Consider the following 10379-nt stretch of genomic DNA (forward strand, 5'->3'; position numbering starts at 1 on the left):
TAAATGCTCTATGTTCAGCAGGCTACTGTTAGGGAATACCAAATTGCAATTGTCTGCCTCTCTTGTTGCTTGGATAATTGGATGGTAAAAAGCAGAATACCGTTTCCCCCACCACACCAATAGGTAATACCTTTTAGGTATTTTTAGCAAGCAAATGTGACAAAATTTAGAAGCTACTAAATATAGAAAGTCTCTGTGATTTTTTTTTTGTCTTTTCTTGAAATTTTATTGACAAGAAATCTCTCTTATGTACTTTAGAAAGAAATGAAGTAATCAACAGCAATATATATTTTTTTTCCAGAATGGGGGAAATATTTTGTCCTGACCCATTAATTCCCAGCTGTATTCCAACATCACACTGAATGGTATTAGCATGACTGAAGGGATTTCTAAAGTTCTAAAATTAAAGTTTGTAGTTTCTCATCTCTGCCAAGGAAAGACTTACCTGCCACTGCACTGTACTGTGAATGGGTGAGAACTGGATAAAAAACTTGGGAGAAAGGGAAGAAAAACAGTAAAATCACAGTGACCAACATGTTGAATGCTCTCTTAGTCATTCTGGGGTTTGCCCCCTTTTTACCTGTTCCTTGTCGATATTCATGTCTAAAGCCTTGATGCTGAAGTCAAGTCTATGTGTTTATGTGTAGGGTCAAGGAACACAGATTGGAGCCTTTCAGGGCATTAACCCCTAATTAATGGGTTTTCTGCTTGAAAAACTCATGCTACACTTTTAGAAATAATTTTAAAAATAAGGGCTGATCCAAATTTGTAATAAAATGGTGTGGCTCATCAAAATGTCATCAAATTACATTAAAATTCTTCTTAAAGTGACTTCAAGCCCAGTAAATATACTGTAAGTTGTAGATGCTACTGGAGCATGTAAGAGTGTCAGAAGAATTGGGAATGGGTGCATGTTTGCTGTTACAGTAGATCAGGTGACCAGAGTGGATCTAGTTTTCTTGTGGCTTCTACTATTAGAAATTGAGACTACATGTGAAGTAGGAAACAGGTGTTCTGCTGTAAAAAGGAGAGCATCTGGCCCTCTATACCAAAGATCTGCTTCTACATGAGTTACACTTTTTTTCTCAGATGTTTCTGATGTCGGCATGTTGCTTACTTTACCTAGAGCCCTTAAGGCAAGGCTGGGGAATGGTATTTGAAAAGCATAAAGGTTGCTCTTTTTGGAGCTACCTGCTTGTAGAAAAGGGATGTCTAGAGGTCCTTAAATGGAACATGCTTTCCCAGCTTGCTAGAGAAGTGGGAGGTGCATCAAGCCTTGTTTCCCTTTTATCCTGAAAACTTCTTCCCATATGGGCATAGGCCTAGCAGCAGAAATCATGTGATGACACTGGGTAAAGTGGAAAGCAGTGGAGCCTTCTCTTCCCTTTCTGGTGTGCAGCACCCTGACCACACACAACCTCTTGGGTCATACTTCTGCCACAGTTTCTTGGTGCAGTCCAAGTCAGTGCAGTGAAGGTCTGCTGCCTGGGAAGATCTGCACACCTCTCTGTAGAGATCCTCTGTAGGATGTAGCCATCCTCTGTCAGTGTGTTGGGGGGACTCAGACTTGCAGGGCAGGGAGAATTTATTTAAATATGATCGCTGAGCACTTGGGTTTACACTTGTTCCTAGCAGGTTCAGCTCACTACCATCTCTCTGATGTCCACTTCAGAGAAGGGGACGTGTCTAGGGCATGGGCTCAAACAAAATTAGAAGGTGAGCAGGTATCAGCATAGAGAAGAGCATGGGGATCCAGTTTACTCAAATTATTGTGTTTTTGACAAATTCCTGGCTGAAAAGATATTTTTCAGGGGGTTAGAGTTTGAACTTTGTGACACATTAATTGAAGCACTCTATGGCTTCTCTGCTGGTGTTGAATTCACATTTCACATCTCTCAATAAAAATTTGGTTTCTCTTCTGTTGTTGGTTTGCCTGTTTCCATGAATCTTCTCAGATAGAGATGTACCTGTATTACAGATTTAGCTGAAATTTGTCCACAAATTAAAAGCTCTGGGGAGGTGGGGAAAGCAGGAAGAATGGCATGCTGTTGCAGGTGCACACAGTATATATGTGTGAGCCAGCCTCCCTACAAACAGACTGGTGCATTTAGCAGCAAGTCCCAAGCAGGCTCTTCCTCGCTCTTGCTGTTAGTATTCAGAGGGTTCTTACAGCTTGCCTGCTTGGAAGGCCTTGGGGATGGAATCTTCTTCCTTTCATGCAACTCTTGCAGTAACTCCTGTCTTGATGTAGTTCCATGACCTTCACATACCCTTTCCCTAGCCAGAGTCCCCTGCCCTTCCCTGCATTGCTTTCATCTCTCTTTTGAAAAACTCCTTGTTCTTCTTTCCTTCTCTGCCCTCTCTTAACACTCTTCAACCCCTCTTACAAAATGCTGCCTTGGGGAGCAGCAGAGAGGGTTAAACCTGCAAGGTCTCATGGCTGGAGAAGCATTGGTGGCCTCATGCATGGTAAAGTGCCTTTTTTTGGCATGCAGAGCTGTGACCAACCACCCTCTCCCTATTCCCATCCTCAGGCTCTGTGCCAGCGGGCAAGCATTTGCAAAGCAAAATTACAGAGCTCTCTGGGTAATGATCTGCCCATTCGTTCTGTACAGCAGGTGGCTGGAGGCTGAATCCATGCCACTCCCTCTCAGCTCCATTCCCATGCACATTGGGAAGAGATGGCTTTTCGTCCCTTACAGCTGCTTCCAGGGAAGAGAGGCCAGAGGAGTCACCCTCCCAGCAGAACGATGCCATGGGGATGAATCTCTTTCTGCAAGGAGCCACAGTGGGCTCTGACAAGAAAGGCCAAATTCAAATGCCACACATGTGCACAGGCAGAGAGATGGCATCTTCACTCAAATCATACAATGTGGCTGTGCAAGAGAGCACCACCATTTCCCAACCTGCAAATTCTTCTAGGGGCATCAGGGTCAGAGAGTTGGGATGCATCAGGCATGTCCCTACTAAAACCTCTGTTCCTCTGTCTAAATCCTCTGATCCTGTGAGTCGTAGACTGGCTGCAGGGATCCACCAAACTGCTATCATTACTGGGGAGGAGTTGGGAGGCTGTTTTAACTTTCCTGCAAAGCTTCAGGGTAGCCCACAGTGCTCACTTCTGATCCCAACTGCTTACCCTCTTGCATTAAGCCAGGTCTAGTGGGAGGGGTCCCTGACCATGGCAGGAGGGTGTTGGGACTAGATGATCTTGAAGGTCCATTTCATCCCCTTAACATTATATGGTTTATCTGTATTTCTCCTCTGTCATTTGCTTACTCAAAGAAAGGCTAGGCAGGTGTGTACAGAGTCCACCAGTGGACCACCGGTGAACAGGCTAATCCTAGCTGTGATACATCCATGTGATTTTCCCCTCTTCCCTTCCCTTCATACTGCTGCTGAAGGCTTCCTATACCAGTGCTATCTTGCTTTCTCCTCCTGCCCTGCAAAATCCTTCTTGGAGCAATCAGCCTGTAGGATTCCCTTTCACTGTGTTGGGAAGCACAGTCTTTTTACATCAAAAGGAGGGAAGGAGTGTCAGGCCGCAGACAAAAATGAGCGAAGGACCCCTACGTATGTCATATCCACTTTCTTTTGGTTGCTGGGGAATAAACTCTGAGAATTAGGAAGTTGATACTTTTTATCTTTTACACTTTTAAAAAGGATGGGTGATGTATCATTTTCTGGATAAGAACTCAACCTGTATCTCTGTATCCATTTTATCCTCTGTGATTTTTAGCGCTCTCTCCTTCCAGAAGGAATCCTGTTAGGAGTCTCTTATCCACATTTATCTTGCAAAATAAATATTTAGTAAACAAAGACAAATACTGTTAAAGGGCATTCTGAGACATTAACTTATTCCCCTAAGCAATAGAACAAACAAAGCAACTTCATTAGCAATGATATAGCATAATGCCTGAGTGTCTCGCTTTGGGTGGAAGAGCTGGGCTTGCTCAGGTAAACCAGAATCTCTGCAGACTAGGATGGACCAGATTACATGCACAAGGATAGAGGTCTTCCATGACACAAAAGTGAAGCTCTCCTTCTTGGGGAGTTCAGCTTGGTCTGGCAGTAAAGCCTGTGTGGTCACAGAAGTGACATACAAAGCTGTGAGAGCCACAGATTCCTATTCCTGTTGCAACTCCCGAAGGCAGTCAGAGCATCCAGAGGAAAAGATGTAAATGCTGCCATCCCGGTGTCGTTGCCTCTGGGGCCCCATGTTATTTCTTATGCTTTTTGGCTTCTATGTGAAAACAAAACCCAGTGAGCAATAACTTCACAACAGCAGACAGAGGAAGACGCGCTGAAATGGGGGATAACAGAAATGTGGATTGTAGTGAAGGAGGAAGTGAGGGGAAAAAAAAGACCATATGGAGAGGTGAGTCCAGGGGACAGAAATCTGAATTATGATCTCTTCCCAGCCCTCCAGAACTTTAGTTCTTTTCAATGCAGTGTGAGTCCTGTAAGAAATGATTTATGATAGAGCACATCCTATATATAAAGATTGTTACATGAAGTACTTAAAAATTTGTTATAATCTGATAAAATGTTACCTGTATTGCAATATTTTCCCTGTCTCTTGTATCTTCTCCCCTGTGAACTTAAAACACACTGCAAGGTTTGCATTCATTAAGTTTCCCAGCATCTTTGTAGGCAGGCTTATCTCTGAACTACAGGTAGCAAAATTTGAACTAAAAGTTCAAAATGCTAAACTGAGAAAATGACCCAATCCCAGCAATGGGTCATTCCGGGCCCCAGCAATGCTGGTTAATTTGAAGCCTGTACACCAACACAGTCACCCATAGGGCTGAACAGGAGGGGCAGTCACTTGTGCAGGGCCACTACACCATGGAAGAGTTGAAGAAGAGGAGGTTCTGCTACCTTGTATTTTTGCTGGTACTTTATGGGGAAGCTCCATGCACTGGCATGGGGCTGACTACAGCACAGATGCAGCCATGTGAGCAGTCCCCAGAGGGGATTGTTAAGTGCTTAGGACACAGCCACTTTGGGCTTTGAAGTCTGTGGCTGTGCTCAGGGCAGGTCCCTCATCACCAGGGCTGCCCAAACTAGCTCTGGCTCCTCCAGCCCTTCTCCAGTCCATTTCTTCCTGTCATCTCTGCATCACTCAGCCCAAAAATAAATGCTGCTGCCAGGGTTTGGGTGCCTACATGTGCTGCCTTGTTGGTGGCAGCCTTGGCCAGTGCTCATTTTGCTCTTAGCACTATCACCCTGTGGAGAAAATATCGCAGCACTGGTGTAGAGAGGTCTGTCTCCCTCGACACGTGGTGTACCTCCAGCAGATGAAAATTCGGTATTTTCAACACAAAAAAAAGGAAAGCTGGGGATGGGCACTTCAGTCTCTTTAGACCTCTCCCCTATCTGTATTTCTTTTCCAAGACTGGTGGTTTCTCTGCCTCTCTTTGCTGCTGGACAGCCCTGTCACAGCCTGTTAAGTCAGCAGCATCTCTCAGCACTACCCTGTGCTCCCTCCTGCCAACAGCCTGTGTGCATGTATGCTGGAAAAGGGCTGAGGGTACTCCTTCCTGTCCTGGGCATGAGTACCCTCCTGACTAGCTGGGCCAGGTTGGGCCAGCAGTGGTGGTTTGGTGGTGGCCCCTGTGGGTATTGAGTGGGTTGTTTGCAGTCCTGCTCCTGGGACACTTCGTCTCAGAGATTGCCACCTACAGGAATGTGCCCTCTTGCCTGAACTATTCCTTTCATTGCTAAGCTATTAGGAGAGAGCAACAAAGTGGGGCTTGCTGCAGTGTTGCTCCAAGACACAAGAGCTTCCTCCTCCCAGGTCCTAATGCTGACTCTGGGCTTGGATAATTTCTGTGCCCAAAGAGAGAAGGCAGGATTTGATTTAGATCTTGGATGCAGCTGCACTAAGCCAGAAACACTGATCTGGTAAACCAGAGCTGGCACAGGCTCTTAGGCCTATTAAAGCGATGCAATTTTACCAGTATCAAATACTCCTGAAAACTAAACATGTTCCCACCCCCTGGGAGGATCCACTGTGGAGCCAAGTAAGTCTGGCTCAGAGATGTGTTTGGATCTCAGTTCTCTCCTCTGACTGCTCTGCAGTGCACACTCCTGAAAGTGATTCTTCTCAATCCCTTGCACTTGTGCCACTGAATAAGGAAGAGGAGATGCTGCCAGAGTTCACACTGAGTGCCACAGGGATCTAAAATAAATACTGCCATGTAATAGATTTTTATCCACTGCCTTGCTGTAATCCCCATCTGAATCCCTTCCAAATTGCAGTCAGGCAGCTGTTTGTACAAGTCAAACATTGATTCAGCTGCTCTCAAAAGGGATTCAGGAGGTAGAGGCTGGAAGGAGTGCTAGCCAGGGTGCTGGAACAATGGGATTTATTTGTCATGAGCTGAAGGGTTAAACTCTTCCCACAGCACCCAGCACCAGAGTATCTCCCCTTTACATACTCAGGGAGAAGGTACCCACACGAGGAGGAGGTACCCACAGAAAGGTTAATTGATGTAGCAGTGAGCCTGGCATTTTGAGCAGCTCTCCTGCCCTGCTTGGCAGGGCTTCAGAGGGCAGGACCACAGTTGCCCATGGCTTGCTTGTAAGGCCTACAGGCTGGGAGACTTCCTTGCAGTGCTAGGTAATCATCTGCTCCTCTAAGGTGAGAGCAAACCACAGTTTCCTCAGTGTCCCAGATAGTGTGTGTGTAAGGCTGTATCTGAAATTTCAAAAAGTCCCTGTTGAAATCCTTGGGAAATACTGCTTGTCTTCCTAGGAGTGTTTGGCATCAAGGGCATGGCCTGGTGTCCAGCACATGGAGTGCCTCCCAGGTTTCTTTAGCCCATATCAGCACCTGTGTGAAGGGAAGGACTCCAGAAGAAGTCCTAGTATCCTGGGCAGCAGCTACCAGCACTACGCTGCTCACGCTTTCTGGCTTTCCTAATGTTTACAATGTTTTTTTAGGGACAGATCTTTCAAGTCCTCACTGTTCTATTTCTACTTAATTTCATGCCCCCTCAATGGGCTTCAGCACTGTGCTTTTGTCCTTGCTTATCACTTCCTTGGCATCAGTGGGGTTAAAGCACGGGGCTGTCACAGACATGGAAAACCTTGGTCCTTGGTATCCTGAAAGTTTCAGGTTCATACAGCGGAACTTGTGCTCTGGTTCAGGCCAGCTCCTCACACCAGCCTTCCAGCTTCCAGCTTCCAGCACATGACATTAATGCCTACCAGTCATGATCAGGACTGTTTTGCTCTATCAATGATGACTTCTGCAGCGCTCAGCCTCTTGCAGACTTCTATCCCTATGGCACACTAGAGAGCACGGGAGAAAATCCAGCAGAGCCAGTTGCAGATTGAGTAAGTATAACTCACTTCCAGAGATGGGGAGAGGCTGGAAAGGAGTGTTGTGGTGATTGCAGGTCATTGAAGGTCATTGCAGTACAGACCAGTTATTTGCCTGTGTTCTGTATAGCACTGAGCCCAGAACTGAGTCTTCAGTGAGTACTTTTACAAATCCTCTGTCCTTTCTGCTTGATCTTACAAGGATTCTGCTGGTGCTGGATTAGCTATGCAGCCTCTCTAGCATGTTAAGAGCCTGCTGGAGGTGTTCTCCATAGTTCTCATGGTTCATGCATGATTTGTGACCACAAAGATCTTGGGAACCATGCTGTGTTAGGCACTAGTTCTAGGTACTTCAGTCTCTGCTCAGCCATTATTGCTGCCTGCAGCAGGGCAAAATGAACAAGAGGAAGCAGGAGGAAAGGATGCAAAGTCCATGAGTGACTGCTGAGTGTTGTTTTAGAGATGGGGCTAGGTAACTGGCAAAGATGGTCTGTTGGAGCAGGGAAAAAAATATTCCCCTGGCAATTGATCACCAACACATGAATCAGAGTTCGGTCTAGCCAAAACAGATCTGAGCAAAATCCAAAGTTTAGCCTAGGAGGAATGTTAAACTATCAGAGAAATGGCTAAAGAGTTTCTGTGTGGGGTATTTAGGCTCATTTTCACAACTGCAGCAAACAAACAGGATTATGATGCGAGCCAGAGTGGCTGCAGCTTAGGGGCTGGGGCAACTGTGTGTAAGGGAACAAGGAGATTGCTTGGCAGCATTTGTCTCCTACTTGACTTGGAACTTTGCAGATCAAGTCAAAATTCACTGAGGAGAGGAAACAATTTAATCACCTGATTCCCAGAGAATCCTACTGCAACCACACTGGCCACAGACTCAGGTCATCTCAGGTTGGGGAGGGAGAAGAATGGAGCTGCCCACTCTCCGGGAGAGTGAGAGCTAGAGGCTTAAGGCTCCTCAGTGCTAGAGAAAATAACGGAGTGCCCTGCAGCTCACAGCCCTGCTTGAAAATGATGGAGGCTGACAGATCTGGGATTAATCTAAAGGTTTCAGCTCTCTGAGCACTGAGTGGAAATTCGCCTGGAAACCACAGCACAGGAGCTCAACATGATGAAAGCACTAACTGGAAGGGGGGAGGCAGAGGCAAGTGTGGGTCAGATAGCTTGCCCCACCTGATTATGCACAAAGGCTAAAGCCTCATCTCTTGCTCTCTCTTCCATGTGTCTGGGTAGAGAAGGAAGGTATTTAGTGCTAATAAGAGCATTAAGAAATAGGCCACTTTTATTTTGTACGTTAGGCAGGCTCTACTGTGGGTGCAACTTTGCATTGCTAATTAGATTCAAAGGCAAAGCTATACTCTCAGTGCTCAGCACTCCTAATTGTACCTGCTCATGCTCTCAGAGGAGCCAGGTCAGGTAGCCTGCACAAATACTGCAAGCTGTGGTTTTCCCTATGCAGGTATTTGTAGGTGCTACACAGCTTGTGTGGGATGGAAAGGCAGAGTGGGAGGATGACTAAGAGCTGAAGCCAAGGTGTGCTCTGCTGATGGACTTCTCTTGCTCATCATGTCTAGCAGCATATGGGAAAGGCTACATCCTGCTCTGTCTATAGCTTTCCTGTGAGACTAGGATACTGACCTAGTCCTGAATTTGGAAGGCCAGGATTTATCTGATTCAGCATCCACTAAAACTGCTACTTTAGCCCATACAATTATGGGGACATACCAACTTTTTTCCTACTTCACCCAGGTGCAGTTTGCAAAGAAGGATGCATACTTTGCCCTCAAAGACCAATAACCTTTAGCTGAGACTGATGAAAGTCTTTTCTCAGTGCAAGAAAATCACAAATTCTGTACATTCTGTACTACATGAGTCTCCAAGTATTAGCACAACTGTCATACTTAGCCATGTCTGCACGTTCATGCCTTCATATCCAATTCCAATACAACACTGCCATCACCCCTGTTGCTCACATCAAAGGACTGAATGCATCACAGTGCACAGTTTTAAATCCTTTCAGTTTAGCTTGTTCTATAAATACATAACCCATAGTGAGTGGGCAAGTGTAATATATCCCTGTGTATGGTTCTGTTTAGTGCTGTGGATGAGGCTGCTGATCTAATTATTTTAAAGTCACTGGCTACATCTGCTGTAGGTATAAATTGGTACAGCACGGTGGTGTTGCCAGTTTATACTAAGTGAAAGTCCAGCCTATAGAATGAATCTATAATAGAAACTTGTGTTCCTGAAAAGAGGAGATATTTTGAGTGTATAACCAAATTGGCATTCTTATCCAGGCTTCTACATGGTATAATTTTAATTCCAAAATTATAAGTGTTATTAAATTATTAAATAATGTAGCAGAGAAAGGTTAGTTTAAGGTTGGGCATTTTATCTATTTGAAGTGGTATTGTTGAACTGAAATCAGTGTGGTGATATGTCCTAGCACACAAACTGGATATGTACCAGAGATGAATGAACACAGGCATAGTTTCAGACTAACCAGCCAAATCTGAACACATATCCTCTTCTAAGAAAGAAGTTTAGGAGAAATAATTTTCATTTCCATGATCCACACACCCAGTCATTATCACAGACATTATGATGGTCTCTCCCTGCTTATATTTTAGAAGTGTTTAAAGCCTGAATTGCAATACAGTCATTGCTAATTCAGAGTAAGTGGGTTGCTCTGCAGCTGGTATCTGTTTGTCCATCTGATGTATGAATAGCAATCAATTTGGATTTTTTCTCTAAATGTGGTGTGATAGTGAGTGTGAGATCATTGCCAAATCTCCATGAGGTATTATGCTTGGTTTGGCTAGAAGACTGATGCAGATTGGCCACCCTATTAATGGGTGAAGCACACAGTCCTCTCCAGCCTGGGGAGTTCTTTTTCTGTGGGCTTCTTCCTCTGTATTTAGTGTCAGAAAGTATAACAACTTATAGCAAATAGAAGAAATAAGTGCTCCAGTTCTGAGTCCTGTACTAGATGAATTTCCAATAAATGTATGCTAATATTCATGCTGGGTTTCCTTTATTACCTTCTT

The sequence above is a fragment of the Cinclus cinclus genome, chromosome 6, assembly GCF_963662255.1.
Source record: "Cinclus cinclus chromosome 6, bCinCin1.1, whole genome shotgun sequence".
In the NCBI taxonomy this organism is placed as follows: Eukaryota; Metazoa; Chordata; class Aves; order Passeriformes; family Cinclidae; genus Cinclus; species Cinclus cinclus.